The 24,371-nt window shown below is 32.7% G+C and overlaps 1 long non-coding RNA gene across 1 annotated transcript; it reads left to right on the top strand.

Moving 5' to 3' along the window:
* The first annotated feature begins 23,254 nt into the window (after positions 1-23,254).
* On the top strand, positions 23,255-24,150 carry LOC134723431 (uncharacterized). The gene is made up of 2 exons (XR_010108060.1): positions 23,255-23,364; positions 23,781-24,150. It is a non-coding gene; the product is annotated as an uncharacterized LOC134723431 (long non-coding RNA).
* The last annotated feature ends 221 nt before the right edge of the window (positions 24,151-24,371 follow it).

Raw genomic sequence — 24,371 nt, 5'->3', positions numbered from 1 at the left:
AGCTACAGGAATTGACGACATCCCGTCTGAAGTATTAAAGAATGAAACAGCTATTGACTTGTTACACCAAATTATTATGGGCTGCTTCAATCTCGGCAAAGTTCCAATTCAGTGGAAAAGTGGTATTATAAACCCGATTTTTCAACACGGATCCGATGACAATAGAAACCCGCTCAACTACAGGGGAAAAACTTTGATTTCGGTGCCTTGTAAAATTTATTGTAACATTTTAAATTATCGTTTAGGTAAATGGCTTGAAGATAACAAAATTTTATGTGACGAACAAAATGGATTTCGACGAGGCAGAAGCTGTGAGGAGCATATACATTCGCTTTACTCAATCATAAATGATCGTAAAACATCAAGAAAATCCACGTTTACATGTTTCGTTGACATGCAAAAAAGCCTTTGATACGGTTGAGCATAGCTTTTTATGGGCAACGTGCAGGAGTTAGGGGAAAGTTTTTATTCGCAATTCAGTCACTGTATGATGATGTTAATTGTACCGTTCGTGTTAATAATGATCTTACCCAGTGGTTCAACGTTGAAGCCGGAGTAAAACAGGGATGTATCCTTTCACCGACATTGTTTTCTCTTTACATAAATGACTTAGCGGACCGCATCAATGCGTTAAACTGTGGAGTGAAGGTTGATGATTTTCATTTGAGTATTTTATTATATGCGGACGATATCGCCTTAATCGCACCCGACGAAATTAGTTTACAACGAATGCTAGATGTCGTATCGGACTGGTGTGCTACATGGAAACTTTCAATTAACATTAACAAAACCAAAATCGTACATTTCCGAAATCAATCAATTGCAAGGTCAGATCGGATTTTCAATTGTTCAGGCAATAACATTGATTACTGTGAATCCTACAAATACTTAGGTGTCTGGATGGACGAGTACTTGACTTTTAAAAAACATGTCACGGAGTTATCAAAAGCGGCTAGTCGTGCCCTCGGAGCGTTAACGACAAAGGCGTCTATGTTAGGTGGAATGACATATAAGGTTTACACTAAACTGTATACATCAATGGTAGAGCCAGTTCTTCTCTATGATAGTGGTATTTGGGGCACTAAGGCGTTTAGTGCCATATCGACAATTCAGAACCGGGCCTGTAAATTCTTTTTGTCCATAGGAAAACGAACGTCTAATTTAGCATCACGCGGCGATATGGGCTGGACGTCGTGCTTTACAAAACAGCGAATTAACTACTGTAGGCTTTTGTGTAGACTTTTACGCTCTGATCAACATAGAAACTGTAATAAAATACTAAAATGGACTTGAAGGTATAGAAAGGGTTGGGCTTTCCAAGTCCACAAAACTGTTGATTTGCTAAATGTGAGAGATCTTGTGTACGATTTATCTGTATCTACAAAAACTGTAATGCGTACAATTAGCGAAAAATTAACTGTATTAGATAACACGGAATGGAACGAGGAAGTCTTTAATGATCGACATAACTCACAGAACGGAAACAAATTACGAACTAATAGGCAATACAAACAAAGTGTGAAAACCGAACAATATGTCCGTCTGAACATTTTCAAAACTGAGCGACGTACAATGGCTCTGTTTCGCTCCGGTTCACTTCCACTTGCGTGTGAGACGGGAAGATACTCCAGGCCGCCTACACCCATTGAAGACCGAATATGTGTGCTTTGCGAAACCAACAGCATAGAAACAGAAAAACACTTTCTAATGGAATGCTCATTATATGACGATCTTCGATACAATTTGTTTAATGAATGCTCAAAACTTATTTAAGACTTTCAAGATTTTAATTCAAACAGGAAATTTATTGAAATTATGAATTGTACCAATATCCAGTATTATTTTTGCAAATGTTTACATAAAGTTTATTTGCGTAGAAAACTATTTTTACAATAATATTTTTCATTAATCAATTTTTAATGCATTTATTTATAAGATTTTTACCCAATTTTATAGTATTTCATATTTCATAGTTGATACATATCTTTTTTAAACTAAGAATTATTTATTTTTTAAGGTACTTGTTCCATTTTGATATAACTTTTATGTGATTATTTACAAGTTTATATAATATATTTTTGTATATATTGTGTTTTTAATGATCAGTGTCTCATAAGTCATTTTTTGACTGGATATTGATTGTTGTTTGTATGTATATGAATATTGTGTGAATGCCTTGTTTCAATCAATATGTGACACTATAATAAACAATTTTATTCTTATTCTTATTCTATCATCTAACGAGCTGCCAAATTCGTGAGCATGTAATGCTGATTGTAACAGTTAATGCTTTGATCCTAATTCGTGATATAATTGTAACGCAAGCCAAATTTGAAATGAAGTAATTAAATCAGTACTCAGTAATACAATGCTTTCTGAAAGCGACATGCATCCTATCATTTTTTTCAACGGCCGTTTGATTTGGGTTTGAAACGGCGAGAGAATATTTTTCATCACTCAACCAACAAATAAATTTGGTCAGGTTGGGAGGCATTGATTGAATTGACAACAGTTGGGGCGTGTTTTATTGGTCTCTTCTGTACATCTCTAAAATGTCTTCTGGTGAAGAGTTCAAATAAATGAATCTGGACCTCTTCTGGAGATATTCTCACGGAAGATCAATAAAATAAAATAATAAATTGCCGTCGAATACAGCAGGTTCTTGTTATGTTGGATGAATTAAATTAAGTTTACGATTTTTTTTTAGAAAATTAAGATACGTCCTTGTAGACATGACTGTAAAATTGTGCTCTGTTCGTTACAATTTTCTTTATGCTTTTCTTCAATTCAATGTTGCTAAACAAATCAGGCTTTATCCCCCACTATTTGATTTTTAAGATTTTCATATGAATCATGACCGTGAGACATTGACAGTTTCTTTAACTTCAAAAAGGGATAGTGCAAAATGGAATTGTACAGTATGCAATACAGACGTACACATACTGCATCGCTTGTTTGTGATGACTGCTTAGCGGAGTGGATCCACCAAAATGCGTCGGACTTAAAAAACATGCTTCCATGAACAACATACTATTTTATTTTGCATAAATATAACAATAACGCAATGTAACCGTACTAGACTCACTTATTATTGTAATGGACTCGTAATTAATCGGTTCCTTATCCAACCCTGCATTCCGGCAATTAATCTCCAATGTAACAATAACTATTTTATTATTGTTATATTGCCATGTAACCGTAGCCAGTGCCAGAGACATATAATACAACAATTATATGTCTCCGACAGTGCCTATTTAGAAAGCTGTGAAAATTGCAAAATTTGGTTGAACAGGTAGGAATCTGTAATTGGTGGTCTGATACCTATATAGTCGGAAAGGATATAGTACACCTACTGTAGAACTATTATATGTACAGTTCTTTCCATTCGACGAAAGGAGTAGGTCCGGTAAGAGCCGATTTTTGCCTCAAATTAAGTACAGCTCTTTGTAAGAACCAGACAGAGTGCGATACATGAAGGTTTTAGATTTTATCTATAATTGGCCTAGTAGAAGCAATAAATGAATACTGCTCACAAAATGATTTTGAGTGGGAAAATATGAGAGGTTGCCATGGTAACGGACACACTATTTTTGGTTGTTAAGCGTGGTAAAATCTTTCAAAAATCAGCTAAATCACCACAATTCAGAGCCTGATTATGAATAGAATCATGCATTTTTCATTAATGTTCATATGTAACATTGATACAACTTGGTTTAAACTTTATTTTAGTGAAGATTGCATGTCAACCAAATTTTTAAATTTTTTGAAAATTTTTGCGAAAAAATGCATATTTTCAACTTTTCTGAAAATGGGATTTTTGCAAAAATATCAAATTTTCTCTGGTGTTTTTCAGAAAAGTGCAAATGTGTACAGAATAGTTGGCACTGTAGTTATGAAGTTTGGATACTACTTAACCAAATTAAATAGAAAAATGCGTGGGATTTTCTTTCGTTTTATCACCATAGCAACCGATTGTTTCCTTGGCCGAAACGGAGTTTTTATTTGCAGAATATTGCAGTTTAAGAGCTTAAATGTCCTGATTTTTTTCATAACCGATAAGAAAATACATAAAAGCTAACGCAAACTTTAAATTACAATCGTCAAGTGCTGTTGACTTCAATTGTTACTATGGAAACACATATTATCCATAGCAACATCCACTCTAAAACTGCATAAATAGAAATTTATGCAAAAAATACATAAATTGAGGATGTATATTTTCAAATTGGAATATGACTGCATGCTTTGCTTCACTAACAGTCTTTTCTGTTCTTTTTCATAAGGTTCAACAATTGTAATTTATAATGTAATATTTGGGTTGGAAGGTTAGAAAAAAAGAGGTAGGTCTATTTTTTAAAGATATCATACATGTAGATTCTTGAAAAGAAAACGTTTGCCATGGGAACGGACCTTCTATTTTTTGGTTGTATAGCGTGGTAAAACACACAAAGGAGTAAGTCCGGTAAGGGCCGATTTTGGCCTCACATTTCAGGTTCATCTGACGAAATATTTTGGACACTTTTTAAACACTGTTAAGTGTCTATGTCAGTTCATTCAATTAGTTAATGTGAAAGATTTTAACTTATTTACTCATTAAAAACGCTCCGATTCTAGCTTAAATATAGAAATTTATCAAATATGCTATAAAATGTCACTTTTCAGATGGTTTTTGTCAAAAATGAAAGTGGCCGCATCCGTGTTCATCCTCAGCCTTTAAATATGTTATGTATTATCATCAAATACAACTTATATTTCAATATTAAGAATGAACACAAATGCGGCCACTTTCATTTTAGACGAAAACCGTCAAAAATTAAACTAAAATGCTAAAATTGTGAAGATTTCAGTACTTTAGCATGACTTAATGATGCTAGTACCCGATATATATGCATTGTATTATCAAAAACAGCCCATATTTATGTAGCAGAAGCATTCTAATTTCCAATAAATAACTAAAAGTTTACATTTTAACAATTTTGTAAAACTGCTATATTTTGGGGCCAAAAAGGGGTCTCACTGGACCTACTCCTTTCAAACAGCAAAAGACCCAACTTGAAATCTCACTTTTTAAATATAAGCTTACAAACTGATGATAGAAACATTTAGTTTAAGCATTTCCAAACTGAAACTGAAGTTACAAAGACTGACAGATGGATTGACAGACCAAAAGAAAACATATAAAGTCATGGTCTTTTAAGAGCACTTCACACATAATAAAGGTAAAATCTCTTTGTTATTACTGTGCTACAATCAGGATAATGCAATGCTAAGGTGTACATATAATTTGATTACCTCAGATATACTGCATGCACAGTTCAAATATACTCATACCTTTAGGAGCTGATCCTAGACCTTGAAAGTGATGTAATTCCATAAAATAAAAATAAACAGATGCACCATGAGCCCCCGTTACGCCTATCGCTTTTTCAAAGAATAAATTTCAATAGCTTCTCAAAGTCATATCACAAATTCATGAAAAATTAAATTGGTTGTGAATTGAAACTGAAAAATTGTTGTTTTAAAAGTATTGAAACTCCCTTAATATCATTTGCAGCATGAAGACAATGATATCAATCCAAAATTGAGATGATATACATTTGTGATAAGTTTATAGGCAACTTTGCCAGCTCTTTTTGATGATAAACATTTGATAATGCCAAATTTGGTTGAATAATCTTGATAATTCTTAAAATCTCATTTTTTTTTTATATTACAATCTCCATCAGGCATACTCTGCTTACTTCATTTGCTTTAATATTTTATATTTATCAATTTAATCAAAATCAATCATATTATGACCTTTTTAACCTATTTTTAATTTACTATACACTACGTTTGGAAATTACATTGTAATTGTTCTGCTCATTTTGGACACCATGATTGGCAAATAACATATTTGTTGTTTGTTGTTGTTGCATATAAACTTGCCCAATGAAATAAGTCAAATTCCTTTTACAAAATAGTTTTATTTACGACTTCTTTTGTCAGACTGTTGTAATAAGCTGACATTCTTCACAAACAAATTTATTCAGCAAGTTGAGGGTTTTAAGAGTCACATTTCATATTTTTGTGTTTCTCTTTTTTATGAGTTTTTCAAGACCTCCAAACTCCAGCTTATATAACCGCAACACAATTTTATTATGTTTTTTATCTGTATAAGATTGATCTTTTGTGGATTTTTTTTAATTTTCTTTCAATGTTGTCATTATGTATCTTTTGGTCGAGCCTGCGACCTTTGTCGCAAAAGGGAAAACAGCAAACCATTCTGTCGTCAGCATCATTCAAAAGTATTCACTATGTGGTTAAAGGTCTTTAAATTTTGATAACTTTCTTACATTGTCCTGGATTTCTACCAAACGTGAACAGAAGCTTGACTATAATTATGAGATAATTCAATAAAATAAAATAATAAATTGCCGTCGAATACAGCAGGTTCTTGTTATGTTGGATGAATTAAATTAAGTTTACGATTTTTTTTTAGAAAATTAAGATACGTCCTTGTAGACATGACTGTAAAATTGTGCTCTGTTCGTTACAATTTTCTTTATGCTTTTCTTCAATTCAATGTTGCTAAACAAATCAGGCTTTATCCCCCACTATTTGATTTTTAAGATTTTCATATGAATCATGACCGTGAGACATTGACAGTTTCTTTAACTTCAAAAAGGGATAGTGCAAAATGGAATTGTACAGTATGCAATACAGACGTACACATACTGCATCGCTTGTTTGTGATGACTGCTTAGCGGAGTGGATCCACCAAAATGCGTCGGACTTAAAAAACATGCTTCCATGAACAACATACTATTTTATTTTGCATAAATATAACAATAACGCAATGTAACCGTACTAGACTCACTTATTATTGTAATGGACTCGTAATTAATCGGTTCCTTATCCAACCCTGCATTCCGGCAATTAATCTCCAATGTAACAATAACTATTTTATTATTGTTATATTGCCATGTAACCGTAGCCAGTGCCAGAGACATATAATACAACAATTATATGTCTCCGACAGTGCCTATTTAGAAAGCTGTGAAAATTGCAAAATTTGGTTGAACAGGTAGGAATCTGTAATTGGTGGTCTGACACCTATATAGTCGGAAAGGATATAGTACACCTACTGTAGAACTATTATATGTACAGTTCTTTCCATTCGACGAAAGGAGTAGGTCCGGTAAGAGCCGATTTTTGCCTCAAATTAAGTACAGCTCTTTGTAAGAACCAGACAGAGTGCGATACATGAAGGTTTTAGATTTTATCTATAATTGGCCTAGTAGAAGCAATAAATGAATACTGCTCACAAAATGATTTTGAGTGGGAAAATATGAGAGGTTGCCATGGTAACGGACACACTATTTTTGGTTGTTAAGCGTGGTAAAATCTTTCAAAAATCAGCTAAATCACCACAATTCAGAGCCTGATTATGAATAGAATCATGCATTTTTCATTAATGTTCATATGTAACATTGATACAACTTGGTTTAAACTTTATTTTAGTGAAGATTGCATGTCAACCAAATTTTTAAATTTTTTGAAAATTTTTGCGAAAAAATGCATATTTTCAACTTTTCTGAAAATGGGATTTTTGCAAAAATATCAAATTTTCTCTGGTGTTTTTCAGAAAAGTTCAAATGTGTACAGAATAGTTGGCACTGTAGTTATGAAGTTTGGATACTACTTAACCAAATTAAATAGAAAAATGCGTGGGATTTTCTTTCGTTTTATCACCATAGCAACCGATTGTTTCCTTGGCCGAAACGGAGTTTTTATTTGCAGAATATTGCAGTTTAAGAGCTTAAATGTCCTGATTTTTTTCATAACCGATAAGAAAATACATAAAAGCTAACGCAAACTTTAAATTACAATCGTCAAGTGCTGTTGACTTCAATTGTTACTATGGAAACACATATTATCCATAGCAACATCCACTCTAAAACTGCATAAATAGAAATTTATGCAAAAAATACATAAATTGAGGATGTATATTTTCAAATTGGAATATGACTGCATGCTTTGCTTCACTAACAGTCTTTTCTGTTCTTTTTCATAAGGTTCAACAATTGTAATATATAATGTAATATTTGGGTTGGAAGGTTAGAAAAAAAGAGGTAGGTCTATTTTTTAAAGATATCATACATGTAGATTCTTGAAAAGAAAACGTTTGCCATGGGAACGGACCTTCTATTTTTTGGTTGTATAGCGTGGTAAAACACACAAAGGAGTAAGTCCGGTAAGGGCCGATTTTGGCCTCACATTTCAGGTTCATCTGACGAAATATTTTGGACACTTTTTAAACACTGTTAAGTGTCTATGTCAGTTCATTCAATTAGTTAATGTGAAAGATTTTAACTTATTTACTCATTAAAAACGCTCCGATTCTAGCTTAAATATAGAAATTTATCAAATATGCTATAAAATGTCACTTTTCAGATGGTTTTTGTCAAAAATGAAAGTGGCCGCATCCGTGTTCATCCTCAGCCTTTAAATATGTTATGTATTATCATCAAATACAACTTATATTTCAATATTAAGAATGAACACAAATGCGGCCACTTTCATTTTAGACGAAAACCGTCAAAAATTAAACTAAAATGCTAAAATTGTGAAGATTTCAGTACTTTAGCATGACTTAATGATGCTAGTACCCGATATATATGCATTGTATTATCAAAAAAAGCCCATATTTATGTAGCAGAAGCATTCTAATTTCCAATAAATAACTAAAAGTTTACATTTTAACAATTTTGTAAAACTGCTATATTTTGGGGCCAAAAAGGGGTCTCACTGGACCTACTCCTTTCAAACAGCAAAAGACCCAACTTGAAATCTCACTTTTTAAATATAAGCTTACAAACTGATGATAGAAACATTTAGTTTAAGCATTTCCAAACTGAAACTGAAGTTACAAAGACTGACAGATGGATTGACAGACCAAAAGAAAACATATAAAGTCATGGTCTTTTAAGAGCACTTCACACATAATAAAGGTAAAATCTCTTTGTTATTACTGTGCTACAATCAGGATAATGCAATGCTAAGGTGTACATATAATTTGATTACCTCAGATATACTGCATGCACAGTTCAAATATACTCATACCTTTAGGAGCTGATCCTAGACCTTGAAAGTGATGTAATTCCATAAAATAAAAATAAACAGATGCACCATGAGCCCCCGTTACGCCTATCGCTTTTTCAAAGAATAAATTTCAATAGCTTCTCAAAGTCATATCACAAATTCATGAAAAATTAAATTGGTTGTGAATTGAAACTGAAAAATTGTTGTTTTAAAAGTATTGAAACTCCCTTAATATCATTTGCAGCATGAAGACAATGATATCAATCCAAAATTGAGATGATATACATTTGTGATAAGTTTATAGGCAACTTTGCCAGCTCTTTTTGATGATAAACATTTGATAATGCCAAATTTGGTTGAATAATCTTGATAATTCTTAAAATCTCATTTTTTTTTATATTACAATCTCCATCAGGCATACTCTGCTTACTTCATTTGCTTTAATATTTTATATTTATCAATTTAATCAAAATCAATCATATTATGACCTTTTTAACCTATTTTTAATTTACTATACACTACGTTTGGAAATTACATTGTTATTGTTCTGCTCATTTTGGACACCATGATTGGCAAATAACATATTTGTTGTTTGTTGTTGTTGCATATAAACTTGCCCAATGAAATAAGTCAAATTCCTTTTACAAAATAGTTTTATTTACGACTTCTTTTGTCAGACTGTTGTAATAAGCTGACATTCTTCACAAACAAATTTATTCAGCAAGTTGAGGGTTTTAAGAGTCACATTTCATATTTTTGTGTTTCTCTTTTTTATGAGTTTTTCAAGACCTCCAAACTCCAGCTTATATAACCGCAACACAATTTTATTATGTTTTTTATCTGTATAAGATTGATCTTTTGTGGATTTTTTTTTATTTTCTTTCAATGTTGTCATTATGTATCTTTTGGTCGAGCCTGCGACCTTTGTCGCAAAAGGGAAAACAGCAAACCATTCTGTCGTCAGCATCATTCAAAAGTATTCACTATGTGGTTAAAGGTCTTTAAATTTTGATAACTTTCTTACATTGTCCTGGATTTCTACCAAACGTGAACAGAAGCTTGACTATAATTATGAGATAATTTTCAAGAAGTAAATTTTGTGAAAATAAAATCAAGGTTTTCCGTATTTTACTTATAATGGACTTATATGCCAGTTAACTGATTACATTCGCATTTTGGTTAAAGTTTTACAAATTTTGATAACTTACTCCGAATATCCTTAATTTCTACCAAACCTTGGACAGAAGCTTGTTTATAATCATAATATCCAGAATTAAAGTTTGTAAAACAAATCCCTTTTCGTATATTCCTTCTAAATGGACTTCGTTTTTCCCCAGTTAACATTACATCTCTGCGGTTAAAGTTTTTTTTTTTAACATTTATTACATTTCATAAACCATCCTCGATTTTAACCAAATCTGGACAGAAGGTTTTTACAGCACTAGTCAAAAGATTTGATATTTTTTCCCCATTTTTGTTGAGCCTGCGACTTACAGCTATAGTAGACGAGATACTGGGTTCTGCGAAACCCTTACAATTCTAAATCCGAATACATTGGTAACCTATCTCCCGCTAGGGGTTGAACTGAAGGTCACATGAATACGTATTCAATGAGGTCCAATTATTCACTTGCAAATGAAAAAATCATGTCTATTTTAGTTTTTGCCCTTGTACCTTGAATCGATCAAATGTATGCAATGCGTGGGACATTGGAAATTTATTATTTTATTTCACATGGGATACTAAAGTCTTGTATTCATGAATGATTACAACTTGTTGGGACTAGAAAGCATTGATAATTACAAAGAAAAATAAGAGTAATATGTACTGGACTGTTTCTAGTGTTGCAGTCAGTTGAATTAGACCATATGTGGAATTTGTTTTCAAATTATTACTGTTATAAATCTTGTATTATGCAGACATTCTCAGCTTAGTGGTTTCATTCCAAATCTCGGGATTAATGCACAGTCTTTTGTAAAGGTTACATAGACAGATACAGAAAATAGGGGCGTAATTCATGTAAAGGTTAAAAAGACGTTGAGAATAGCAAAACAATTTTTTTGAAGATTCAACCTAAAAAAATGATACCTTTTTACATGTTTACTATCTTAAAGGAGAGGAGGGGGGTTTCAGAAGGATAAGAAGTGTGCTTCAGCTGAACTCCCCTCCCCGAACACACACACGCACACAAAAAACAAGATATAATGTTTTCAGAATATTGAACGTATGAGACGTATGAGATATATGTAGAACGACGCATAGTAAGGAATGATTCATAATTGATACAGTTATTTTGCTTGATAATTTTGATTTGATAATTTTGCCGGTAAAAGCATAAATATTTTACCGGGATTAGCACAATTCTAACTTAGCAGATGTATTCTATTTGTCTATTTCAGAAATCCTGAATTCCAATTGCGGGATAGTAGTACAACAAAGGAGTTATTAATGATATGTTAATAGCTACATGTATATATTAAGGGGATTCCATTATACTGGAAATCTGATATTAGCGATCACCAATTGACTATTATTATTGTTTAAGTCACCACCAACTTCAAATGTGTTCAATTTGCCTGTCCGTCTATCCGTTAGTCCATCACACTTCAGTTTCAGTTTAGAAATGCTTTGACCAAATGATTCTATTATTGGTTTGTACAGCTTAATATTATGTTACAGGTCAATTTTGTGATTTATGCTGGTGAAATGACATCTCAGACGGATGTGTGCCATATGAAATTAAGAATTTTCTTACAATTGTTAGGGCCATATCTGTCTTGCCTTACCATAAGCCAGGTTCGCCCGGCTATTGAAGTTCATCATCTGTTAACTTTCAAAAATTGATTATCAGATGATGAACTCGAAACAAAGTCCGACCAAACGCAATTATCTTTTCAAGTATCTACTTGTATGCAACATTTAAAAAATCAACATACCCCCTCCCCCTTTCCCCCCCTCCCCAACCCCAATGTTACATTATATATTACATTTATTGAAAAATCTGAAGACAAAAACCCAGACAAGGCTGCGAGTGAGGCAAATAATGAAGTTATATTCCAATTTGAAAATAAACATCCTCTATTTATGTATTTTTTGCATAAATTTCTATTTATACAGTTTTAGAGTGGATGTTGCTATGGATAATATGTGTTTCCATAGTAACAATTGAAGTCAACAGCACTTGACGATTGTAATTTAAAGTTTGCGTTAGCTTTTATGTATTTTCTTATCAGTTATGAAAAAATTCAGGACATTTAAGCTCTTAAACTGCAATATTCTGCAAATAAAAACTCCGTTTCGGCCAAGGAAACAATCGGTTGCTATGGTGATAAAACGAAAGAAAATCCCACGCATTTTTCTATTTAATTTGGTTAAGTAGTATCCAAACTTCATAACTACAGTGCCAACTATTCTGTACACATTTGCACTTTTCTGAAAAACACCAGAGAAAATTTGATATTTTTGCAAAAATCCCATTTTCAGAAAAGTTGAAAATATGCATTTTTTCGCAAAATTTTTCAAAAAATTTACAAATTTGGTTGACATGCAATCTTCGCTAAAATAAAGTTTAAACCAAGTTGTATCAATGTTACATATGAACATTTATGAAAAATGCATGATTCTATTCATAATCAGGCTCTGAATTGTGGTGATTTAGCTGATTTTTGAAAGATTTTACCACGCTTAACAACCAAAAAATAGTGTTCCGTTACCATGGCAACCACTCATATTTTCCCACTTAAAATTATTTTGTGAGCAGTTTCATTTATTGCTTCTACTAGGCCAATTAGGTTTATTCCTTGAATGCCAACATCTACCGATAATTTACTTGTAAAATAATGTTGGCGTTCGAGGAATAGGTGCAAGAAGTTATCACAACAAAAGTGCATGCTTATCAAAACAATCATACTAATTAAACAGAAAGGTAAAATCTAATTCATGTTGGTCACGTTGTTGATTTTTTTGGTTGTTGCTGATACTGTACTTGAACGACTGAATATTGATTCTCTTAAAATGAAGGTTTGAAAGGTTTTGCATTACAAAGTCAACATGTGCATATTGATTATTGTCTAAGAATTCCAGTTAACGCAAATTACGCAGCAGCCTATTTGGACTTTGGAGATATTTCTATAGTTGTGTGAGCTGTACTATCCTACCATATTACTAGATCAAATTTCTTGAAACTTTGTATTACGTGTTAGATTACTATGTTTTATTATGTTCTGTTTGTTCAGGACATTTTTCTTGGTAATGATACTGAACCCTTTTTTTGCAAGTGTTCATGAGGGGTTTGTTTATCAACTGGCATTCGCAACGCATCGATGTTCTATGGAAGCTTATAATAGTCACGAGTTGAACAGTTCTCAGCTCAACTTGTTGACATAAATAAGTGGTAAAGTTGCATTATATCCAACCTTGTGTACTTGGTAGTGTGTACTTGTTTAGTTATTTTCTAAACTTTCCGACTTTCAGAAAGTGTACTTGTTAACTTCTTCTGAACAAGTTGACTTTGACAAAGTGAACAAAAAGTATAGACTCTCCTTGTGTGCATGGTCTTTGTTCACTTATATATGGAAGCTTATAATAGTCACGAGTTGAACAGTTCTCAGCTCAACTTGTTGACATAAATAAGTGGTAATGTTGCATTATATCCAACCTTGTTAACTTGATTGGGTGTACTTTTTTAGTTATTTTCTAAACATTCCGACTTTCAGAAAGTGTACTTGTTAACTTTTTCTGAACCAGTTGACTTTGACAAAGTGAACAAAAAAGTAAAGACTCGCCTTGTGTACATGGTCTTTGTTCACTTGTAACATTAAACTTGTCTGATACTAGCATTGCAACACATCTTGTATACTTCATTTTGTGTACTTGTTTAGTTGTTTTCTAAACTCTCCGACTTTCAGAAAGTGCACTTGTTAACTTCTTCTGAACAAGTTTATATCAACAAAGTGAACAAAATGTTTATTCTCATCTTGTGAAGTCATTTTTGTTGACTTTCCTTGCTAAAAAGGTTTACTTATCGAGTTGTTTCTCACCTTTCTCATTTACTAAAAGTATACTTGTTTTGTTTGTATCTAACTAAGTGTACTTTTCACAAATACACTTGCTTTGGAAACATTGCAAGTTTATTTGTTGAAAGTCAAGATCAAAGGTAACCATGCAAGAATCCGTGTCTAATCAGGACAGGGGCATATAAAATGTGCAGCGGGTTTAAACGTTTTGACCGGCGCGCCAACCTTCAACCTAACGCGAGACAGTGTTACTGTTAAAGTATATTTTTTTGTGTTAGATTCAGCATATCCGGCAAAAAGCCACAAAGATTCAATTTTTAAATAAACTATCAAACAAAGTTTAATTTTTGGACTCTTTTGACCTCAAAGTGGACCAATTTCAAACGGGGCCCAATATCATAATAAAATAACCCTTAGCAATTCGAGTCTTTAAACTAATTCCCATTGCATTTTTATTTTTCAATTGTTTGTTGCGCAATTTCGAGTAAATTAGATTTCAGAACCTTTTTAGGTGCAATTTTAAAGAAAGCAATACACTTAAACATAGGAAACTGTCTGGAAACCCGAAAACTAATTTTCACCGCTTGATTGTCCCTAATTCCGAAACGGCAAGGACCCCAATAATTGAAGTGTATCAAAATGATTTTTACTCCTTGAAATTTCTGAACAGATTTGTATTTATTTTCAATTAAAGATTTCTTGCAATTTCGCTAAAAACCATGAGGTTGCTCAATGACGTGCTGCTACGCAATACTGAGTAAATAAGTTTTTTATAATGATCAATACGAATTGTTGGAATTTAGATTACCTTATTATGAAATTTTAATTTCATTTTTAGTTTAGTGTGAAAATTGAAAGGTATCCATATCAGATATGATTTGAATTATATATCCAAGACCACCCATTTCATGTTATGAGGATGAAATAAATTTAAAAGTTGCATTTTCCTTTATTTGAACCATTTCTATCGATTTGATGAGGTTAGAGCTTATTGAATGGGTAAATGATGTAAATAGCTTCATTTTTCAATGAGAACACGTACTGAAAAAACGATAACATGTTGTGCTTCACTTCAAAAATGTCCTCTTGGTACCTGGAAATCTCAAGACTGACCGTCTTTAGTCGACCCTCTGGTCAAATATTGAACTGTTTTCCACTATTTTTCAAGATGAATTTTAAGATAATATTCCAAACAAAAAAAAATGTAAATATTAAAAGAATATGCATCAATGTAAACTTATGTATGTGTTGGTATGATTGCCAATGAATCAACACACCGTGCGTCCAAGACCTAAACGGTTAAATTATTAAATATAGGCAAATATAGTTCAAAGTACACATTCAAAGTGGAGCCTTGACTCGCACCTTTTTTCGTTTTTCGTTTTTTGAGCCTGCGACTTTTATCGCTTAAAGCTCGACTTAGGGAAAGTGATCCGGCATCGGCGTCTGCTACGGCGGCGGCGATGTAAGATAACTTTTCAAAAGCTATATGTTTTAGGTGGAAAACTTGAGTGCTTCATACTTTGTATATAGATGCCTTATGTTACAAAGTTGCCGTCTGTCATGTGTCCATTGTTCTTGACCTTTAATATTTTTATTGTTTTGTGACTACTTAAAAAAAAGTTAAGATTTTTTTGTAATGTTAATTTCTCTCTTGTTATGAGTAATACCGTAACTATATTTGGTATGCGAGTACCTTGCAAGGTCCTCATGCCCGTCACACAGTTTTCAGGGATCAGTGAACAAGGTTAAGTTTTGGTGGTCAAGTCCATATCTCAGATACTATAAACAGTAGGTGTAGTATATTTGGTGTATGTAATGATTGTGAGGTGTCGTCTGACCTTGACCTCATTTTCATCGTTCAATGATTATTGTAAAGTGTTTGTGTTTTGGACTGTTTCTACTGTATGCAATAGTCTACTATATTTGGTGTAGGGTTTGATTGTAAGGCGTACATGTCCAACTGACCGGTGTACTCTGACCTTGATCTTATTTTCCGACGGTGGTTCAGTGGTCAAAGTTAAGTTTTTGATTTTTTGTCTTTTTTTTATAAGACTATATGCAATTATAGGTCAACGATATTTGGTGCATGTAAGGATTTTTAGCTGTACATGACTGTCTGGTTCTTCTGACCTAGACCTCATTTTCATGGTTCATTGGTCAATGTTTAGTTTTCTTAGTTAAGTCTGTTTCTAAGAAAATGTAAGCAATAGGTCAACTATGTTTAGTGTATTGATTGATTGTAAGGTGTACATGTATTTCTTGTTTGGTTTATATGGCCTTGACCTCATTTTTTTTAATCGTGTTAAGTTTACGTAATAGTTGTAGTAAGACTTTCTTGTTAGGACTATCAACATAATGTCAATGGCTAGTAAATAAGAAAAAACATTTTAGTGTATGCACTTTTGTTGGTATAAATCTGGCCGTTGGTTTGTCCCGTCTCATATGTTTTACTCAAGTCATTTCGGGTCATTTTAGATAACTTCGCAGTGCGCCACTTTGAAAATCGTCTCATTGGCAATCCTATCATATATTCGTATATTTATATCATTATTTTACACAAGAGTTAAAAAATATATCCTTTATAATATTATGATTTTGTATGTCATTATTATATACTACTAACACAAGAATGTCGTTAAATGTAATTGAATACCCTGCATTTATCATGTTTTCCAATAAAATGAGGACAAAATTGCTGAAAGACCAGCCCCCTCTTGCATTATAGAAATCTATCATTTACATTGATTATAATATTTAGGTATACATTAGATATACCAACTCGGGATAACAACGCCCTCATGGTGTATCTAATACTCACAAACCGTCAATAAAATTGAGAATGGAAATGGGGAATGTGTCAAAGAGACAACAACCCGACCAAATAAAAAAACAACAACAGAAGGTCACCAACGTATATATATAGCTAATTTCGGCAAAAAATAACAGAGCAGAACGAAACGTTAACTCGATCTGTTACCCATCGTAGTGGAATCGCATCCCAAACATTGCCCAATATCTGGAGGCGTTTAGAAAAAAGTCTGGTTAACTGTTTTTTTCCAGAAATTTTCAATGTCCAAAGAAATTTTGGCAAAAATCAGAGGAGCACAACGAAACGTAAACTCGATCTGTAACTCAACACAGTAGACTCACATACCAAAAAATCAACTCTATATCTTTAAAAAGTCGTTTAGAAACAAATTAAAGAATGTTTCCATTGGCCACAGATGCCCCCGCCTGGAAATATATATATTTTTTTTATTAATTTTTTTTATAAAAGAGGCATTTCTCAGGAACAGTTTAAGTGTGACCCCCAATTTCGAACTTGATCTGTGTTTTATGGTAATATTAAAGCATTTTATATAAGTTTTATAAGATTTGGTTGAGGCAACTAAAGTTAGAGAATAGAAACGGCAGATTTAGCATTTTTTATATTTATAAATGGCCATAACTCAAGAACGGTAACATAGACACTCCCAAATTTCGAACTTGATAATCTTTTTATTGGTAATAAGCATAATGTTTAAGTTTCATAATACATATATTAGGTTTTAATTGATTTTTGGCCCGTTTGAAATTGATCCATTTTGTGGTCAAAAGGATTAAAATTAAACTATGTTTGATAGTTTATTCAAAAATTAAATCTTTGTGGCTTTTTGTCGGATATGCTGAAAACAAAAATTTATACTTTAACAGTAGCACTCTAAATTGCAGACGTTGAAGTTATATGCATTTCATTATGATATGTTATATTTTAAACTACTGTCTCGCGTTAGGATGAAGGTTGATATGCCGGTCAAAACGTTTAAACCCGCTGCACATTTTATATGCCCCTGTCCTGATTAAACATGGATTCATGCATGGTCACCTTTGATTTTGACTTTCAACAAATAAACTTGCAATATTCCCAAAGCAAGTGTATTTGTGAAAAGTACACTTAGTTAGATACAAACAAAACAAGTATACTTTTAGTAAATGAGAAAGGTGAGAGATAACTCGACAAGTAAACATTATTAGCAAGGAAAGTGAACAAAAACAACACCACAAGATGAGAATAAACATTTTGTTTACTTTGTTGATATAAACTTGTTCAGAAGAAGTTAACAAGTGCACTTTCTGAAAGTCGGAAAGTTAAGAAAACAACTAAACAAGTGACAAAATGAAGTATACAAGATATGTTGCAATGCGACTAGCACACTAGTTGTATGGTATACAAGGGGAGTCTATACTTTTTGTTCACTTTGTCAAAGTCAACTTGTTCAGAAGAAGTTAACAAGTACACTTTCTGAAAGTCGGAAAGTTTAGAAAATAACTGACCAAGTACACACTACCAAGTACACAAGGTTGGATATAATGCAACTTTACCACTTATTCATTTCAACAAGTTGCGCTGAGAACTGTTCAACTCGTGACTATTATAAGCTTCCATACTTATACCATACAACTAGTGTGCTAGTAGCATTGCAACATATCTGGTATACTTCATTTTGTGTACTTGTTTAGTTGTTTTCTAAACTCTCCGACTTTCAGAAAGTGCACTTGTTAACTTCTTCTGAACAAATTTATATCAACAAAGTAAACAAAATGTTTATTCTCATCTTGTGGTGTTGTTTTTGTTCACTTTCCTTGCTAATAATGTTTACTTGTCGAGTTGTCTCTCACCTTTCTCATTTACTAAAAGTATACTTGTTTTGTTTGTATCTAACTAAGTGTACTTTTCACAAATACACTTGCTTTGGAAATATTGCAAGTTTATTTGTTGAAAGACAAGATCAAAGGTGACCATGCATAAATCCATGTTTAATCAGGACAGGGGCATATAAAATGTGCAGCGGGTTTAAACGTTTTGACCGGCGGATCAACCTTCATCCTAACGCGAGACAGTAGTTTAAAATATAATATAACATATCATAATGAAATGCATATAACTTCAACGTCTGCAATTTAGAGTGTTACTGTTAAAGTGTAAATTTTTGTTTTCAGCATATCCGGCAAAAAGCCACAAAGATTTAATTTTTGAATAAACTATCAAACATAGTTTAATTTGAATCCTTTTGACCATTTCAAACGGGCCAAAAATCAATTAAAACCTATTATATGTATTATGAAACTTAAACATTATGCTTATTACCATAAAAAGATTATCAAGTTCGAAATTTGGGAGTGTCTATGTTACCGTTCTTGAGTTATGGCCATTTATAAAAATAAAAAATGCTAAATCTGCCGTTTCTATTCTCTAACTTTAGTTGCCTCAACCAAATCTTATAAAACGTATATAAAATGCTTTAATATTACCATAAAACACAGATCAAGTTCGAAATTGGGGGTCACACTTAAACTGTTCCTAAGTAATGCCTCTTTCATAAAAAAAAAATAAAAAAAAAAAAAATATTTCTGTGGCCAATGGAAACATTCTTTAATTTTTTTCTAAACGCCTTTTTAAAGATATAGAGTTGATTTTTGGTATGTGAGTCTACTGTGATGAGTTACAGATCGAGTTTACGTTTCGTTGTGCTCCTCTGATTTTTGCCGAAATTTGGGGAATCTGGAAAAAAACAGTTAACCAGACTTTTTTCTAAACGCCTCCAGATATTGGGCAATGTTTGGTATGCGATTCCACTATGATGGGTAACAGATCGAGTTAACGTTTCGTTCTGCTCTGGTAATTTTTGCCGAAATATATATATACATGTACGTTGGTGACCTTCTGCTGTTGTTTTTTTATTTGGTCGGGTTGTTGTCTCTTTGACACATTCCCCATTTCCATTCTCAATTTTATTGACGGTTTGTGAGTATCAGATACACCATGTTGTTATCCCGAGTTGGTATATCTAATGTATACCTAAATATTAGAAACAATGTAAATGATAGATTTCTATAATGCATGAGGGGGCTGGTCTTTCAGCAATTTTGTCCTCATTTTATTGGAAAACATGATAAATGCAGGGTATTCAATTACATTTAACGACATTCTTGTGTTAGTAGTATATAATAATGACATAAAAAATCATTATATTATAAAGGATATATTTTTTAACTCTTGTGTAAAATAATGATATAAAGATACGAAGATATGATAGGATTGCCAATGAGACGATTTTCAAAGTGGCGCACTGCGAAGTCATCTAAAATGACCCGAAATTACTTGAGTAAAACATATGAGACGGGACAAACCAACGGCCAGATTTATAACAACAAAAGTGCATACACTAAAATGGCTCTTCTTATTTACTAGCCATTGACATTATGTTGATAGTCCTAACAAGAAAGTCTTACTACAACTATTACGTAAACTTAACACGATTAAAAAATATGAGGTCAAGGGGTCAAACAAAAAATACATGTACACCTTACAATCAATCAATACACTAAACATAGTTGACCTATTGCTTACATTTTCTTAGAAACAGACTTAACTGAGAAAACTAAACATTGACCAATGAACCATGAAAATGAGATCTAGGTCAGAAGAACCAGACAGACATGTACAGCTTAAAATCCTTACATGCACCAAATATCGTTGACCTATAATTGCATATACATGTAGTATTATAAAAAAAAAAGACCAAAAATCAAAACTTAACTTTGACCACTGAACCACGAAAATAAGATCAAGGTCAGAGTACACCGGTCAGTTGGACATGTACGCCTTACAATCAAACCATACACCAAATATAGTAGACTATTGCATACAGTAGAAACAGTCCAAAACACAAAAACTTTACTATAATCATTGATCGATGAAAATGAGGTCAAGGTCAGACGACACCTTACAATCATTACATACACCAAATATACTACACCTACTGTTTATAGTATCTGAGATATGGACTTGACCACCAAAACTTAACCTTGTTCACTGATCCCTGAAAACTGTGTGACGGGCATGAGGACCTTGCAAGGTACTCGCATACCAAATATAGTTACCGTATTACTCATAACAAGAGAGAAATTAACATTACAAAAAATCTTAACTTTTTTTTCAAGTAGTCACAAAACAATGATAATATTAAAGGTCAAGGACAATGGACACGTGACAGACGGCAACTTTGTAACATAAGGCATCTATATACAAAGTATGAAGCACTCAAGTTTTCCACCTAAAACATATAGCTTTTGAAAAGTTATCTTACATCGCCGCCGCCGTAGCAGACGCCGATGCCGGATCACTTTCCCTAAGTCGAGCTTTAAACGATAAAAGTCAAGGCTCCACTTTGAATGTGTACTTTGAACTATATTTGCCTATATTTGATAATTTAACCGTTTAGGTCTTGGACGCACGATGTGTTGATTCATTGGCAATCATACCAACACATACATAAGTCTACATTGATGCATATTCTTTTAATATTTACATTTTTTTTGTTTGGAATATAATTTTAAAATTCATCTTGAAAAATAGTGGAAAACAGTTCAATATTTGACCAGAGGGTCGACTAAAGACGGTCAGTCTTGGGATTTCCAGGTACCAAGAGGACATTTTTGAAGTGAAGCACAACATGTTATCGTTTTTTCAGTACGTGTTCTCATTGAAAAATGAAGCTATTTACATCAGTAACCCATTCAATAAGCTTTAACCTCATCAAATCGATAGAAATGGTTCAAATAAAGGAAAATGCAACTTTTAAATTTATTTCATCCTCATAACATGAAATGGGTGGTCTTGGATATATATTTCAAATCATATCTGATATGGATACCTTTCAATTTTCACACTAAACTTAAAATGAAATTAAATTTTCATAATAAGGTAATCTAAATTCCAACGATTCGTATTGATCATTATAAAAAACTTATTTACTCAGTATTGCGTAGCAGCACGTCATTTAGCAACCTCATGGTTTTTAGCGAAATTGCAAGAAATCTTAAATTGAAAATAAATACAAATCTGTTAAGAAATTTCAAGGAGTAAAAATCATTTTGATACACTTCAATTATTTGGGTCCTTGCCGTTTCGGAATTAAGGACAATCAAGCGGTGAAAATTAGTTTTCGGGTTTCCAGACAGTTCCCTATGTTTAAGAGTATTGCTTTCTTTAAAATTGTACCTAAAAAGGTTCTGAAATCTAATTTACTCGAAATTGCGCAACAACCAATTGAAAAATAAAAATGCAATGGGAATTAGTTTAAAGACTCGAATTGCTAAGGTTTTTTTTATTATGATATTGGGTCCCGTTTGAAATTGGTCCACTTTGAGGTCAAAAGGGTCCAAAAATTAAACTTTGTTTGATAGTTTATTCAAAAATTGAATCTTTGTGGCTTTTTGCCGGATATGCTGAATCTAACACAAAAAATAATACTTAAACAGTAACACTGTCTCGCGTTAGGTTGAAGGTTGGCGCGCCGGTCAAAACGTTTAAACCCGCTGCACATTGTATATGCCCCTGTCCTTATTAAACATGGATGCATGCATGGTCACCTTTGATCTTGACTTTCAACAAATAAACTTGCAATATTTCCAAAGCAAATGTATTTGTGAAAAGTACACTTAGTTAGATACAAACAAAACAAGTATACTTTTAGTAAATGAGAAAGGTGAGAGACAAGTCGACAAGTAAACCTTTTTAGCAAGGAAAGTCAACAAAAACAACTTCACAAGATGAGAATAAACATTTTGTTCACTTTGTTGATATAAACTTGTTCAGAAGAAGTTAACAAGTGCACTTTCTGAAAGTCGGAGAGTTTAGAAATCAACTAAACAAGTACACAAAATGAAATATATAAGATGTGTTGCAATGCTACTAGCACACTAGTTTATGGAAGCGCATATGGTACACCCCTTGTAAAGTTATTTTGTTGCTAATAAGTCGGAATTATTAGTTAAGTTGTGTGTTATAAGCTGGAATCTTATCATCAAGTTGAAGTCCAGTTGTCGGAATGATGTAGAAAAATTGTTTTACAATGTCGACTTGCTGATATAAATATAATGGCATAGTAATAAGAAGTCGACACGTTGAATTCAACTTGTTAATTGATTAAGTCGACAACTTGTTTATTTGATATTAAATCATCATATTGAAGTCAACTTGTCGGAATGATAAAGAAAAAGTTTTTGATTACGATGTCGACTTGTTAATATAAATGTAAATGACATAAAATAAGAGGTCGACTTGTTTATTAATTAAGTCAACTTGCTTATTTGATGTTTACTTTATTCGTTCTCACGGTCAGATTCCCACGGTCCGTATTTTACTTCCTGTGCTGACACATTAAAGATGGAGATCGACAGCAACAACATCAGCGGGAGCAGTGGAAACGAGTCATAAGTAAGTTTATATTTGTTTTCTTTGGAGACTTAGCGTTATATTTTAATATGAAGCAATACTGAACACAAAATGAAAAAGATCATAGGGAGAAAAAACGTTATTGTTTCATAGGACAATATTTTGCTTTACATGTGTACTAATTTGATGTCCTATAGAAACGGCACCAAAGCCAATATCAATGAGCACCCAACTTCTTAATGCAAACACATAATTCACAATAAAGCACAAAAAAGTTTCCAGTGAAACATGCCCAGGTTGGTTTTCACATCCAACTATTACACCAAAAAAATCAACAATCAGAAAATGTAAACAAACTCATCCAAATTTCTGTGTGTTGAATAACATGACATTAAAACAAAAGAAGATACTTAAAAAAAAAAAAAATTGTATATTGACACTATTTTTTCCACTTTCAGGTATGCTTAAATTCAAGGAATAAATGTTGCGTATGCTATGATATGGACATAAATGCATTTTTAGTTCCTTGTGCTCATAAGTTTTGTTTTCCTTGTGCCACAAGAGTCAAGACTACAGGACAGCCCTGCCCAATATGCAGAACTGACATTACAAATGTGGGATCACTAGTAAGCAGTGACATGTAAAAATGATGATAGTTTACTGTTGTAGGATTGTGTATGGTAGGATGCCATACATGTTTTCATGAGGAATTGATATCGTCTTAAGCTCACTTGGTGGCATCATTAGTAAGCAGTGAAGAGTAACAATAATAATGATTGTACTGTATGAAAGGATGTCATACACGTTTTCATTAAAATTGATATTGTATGTTTTGTATCGTTGCATGTCCAAAAAAATGTGTTTCCTGCTACCTCACTTTAAAAAATAGAGTCGGTGGTTCGCCATTCCATTTTATTTATTTATTTTTGACAGCTGATGTATCTCGGTTAAATTCATGATTACTCCTTATCTGATTTCATTTTCATAATCCTAAAAAGGGCCATTTGCACTAGTGTGACCTAAATGGAGATGTTTTTAACATGATTTAG

This window comes from Mytilus trossulus, chromosome 6, assembly GCF_036588685.1.
Source record: "Mytilus trossulus isolate FHL-02 chromosome 6, PNRI_Mtr1.1.1.hap1, whole genome shotgun sequence".
NCBI lineage: Eukaryota > Metazoa > Mollusca > Bivalvia > Mytilida > Mytilidae > Mytilus > Mytilus trossulus.
The sequence above is the reverse complement of the archived record's forward strand: the minus strand, read 5'-3'. Positions and strand labels throughout refer to the sequence as shown.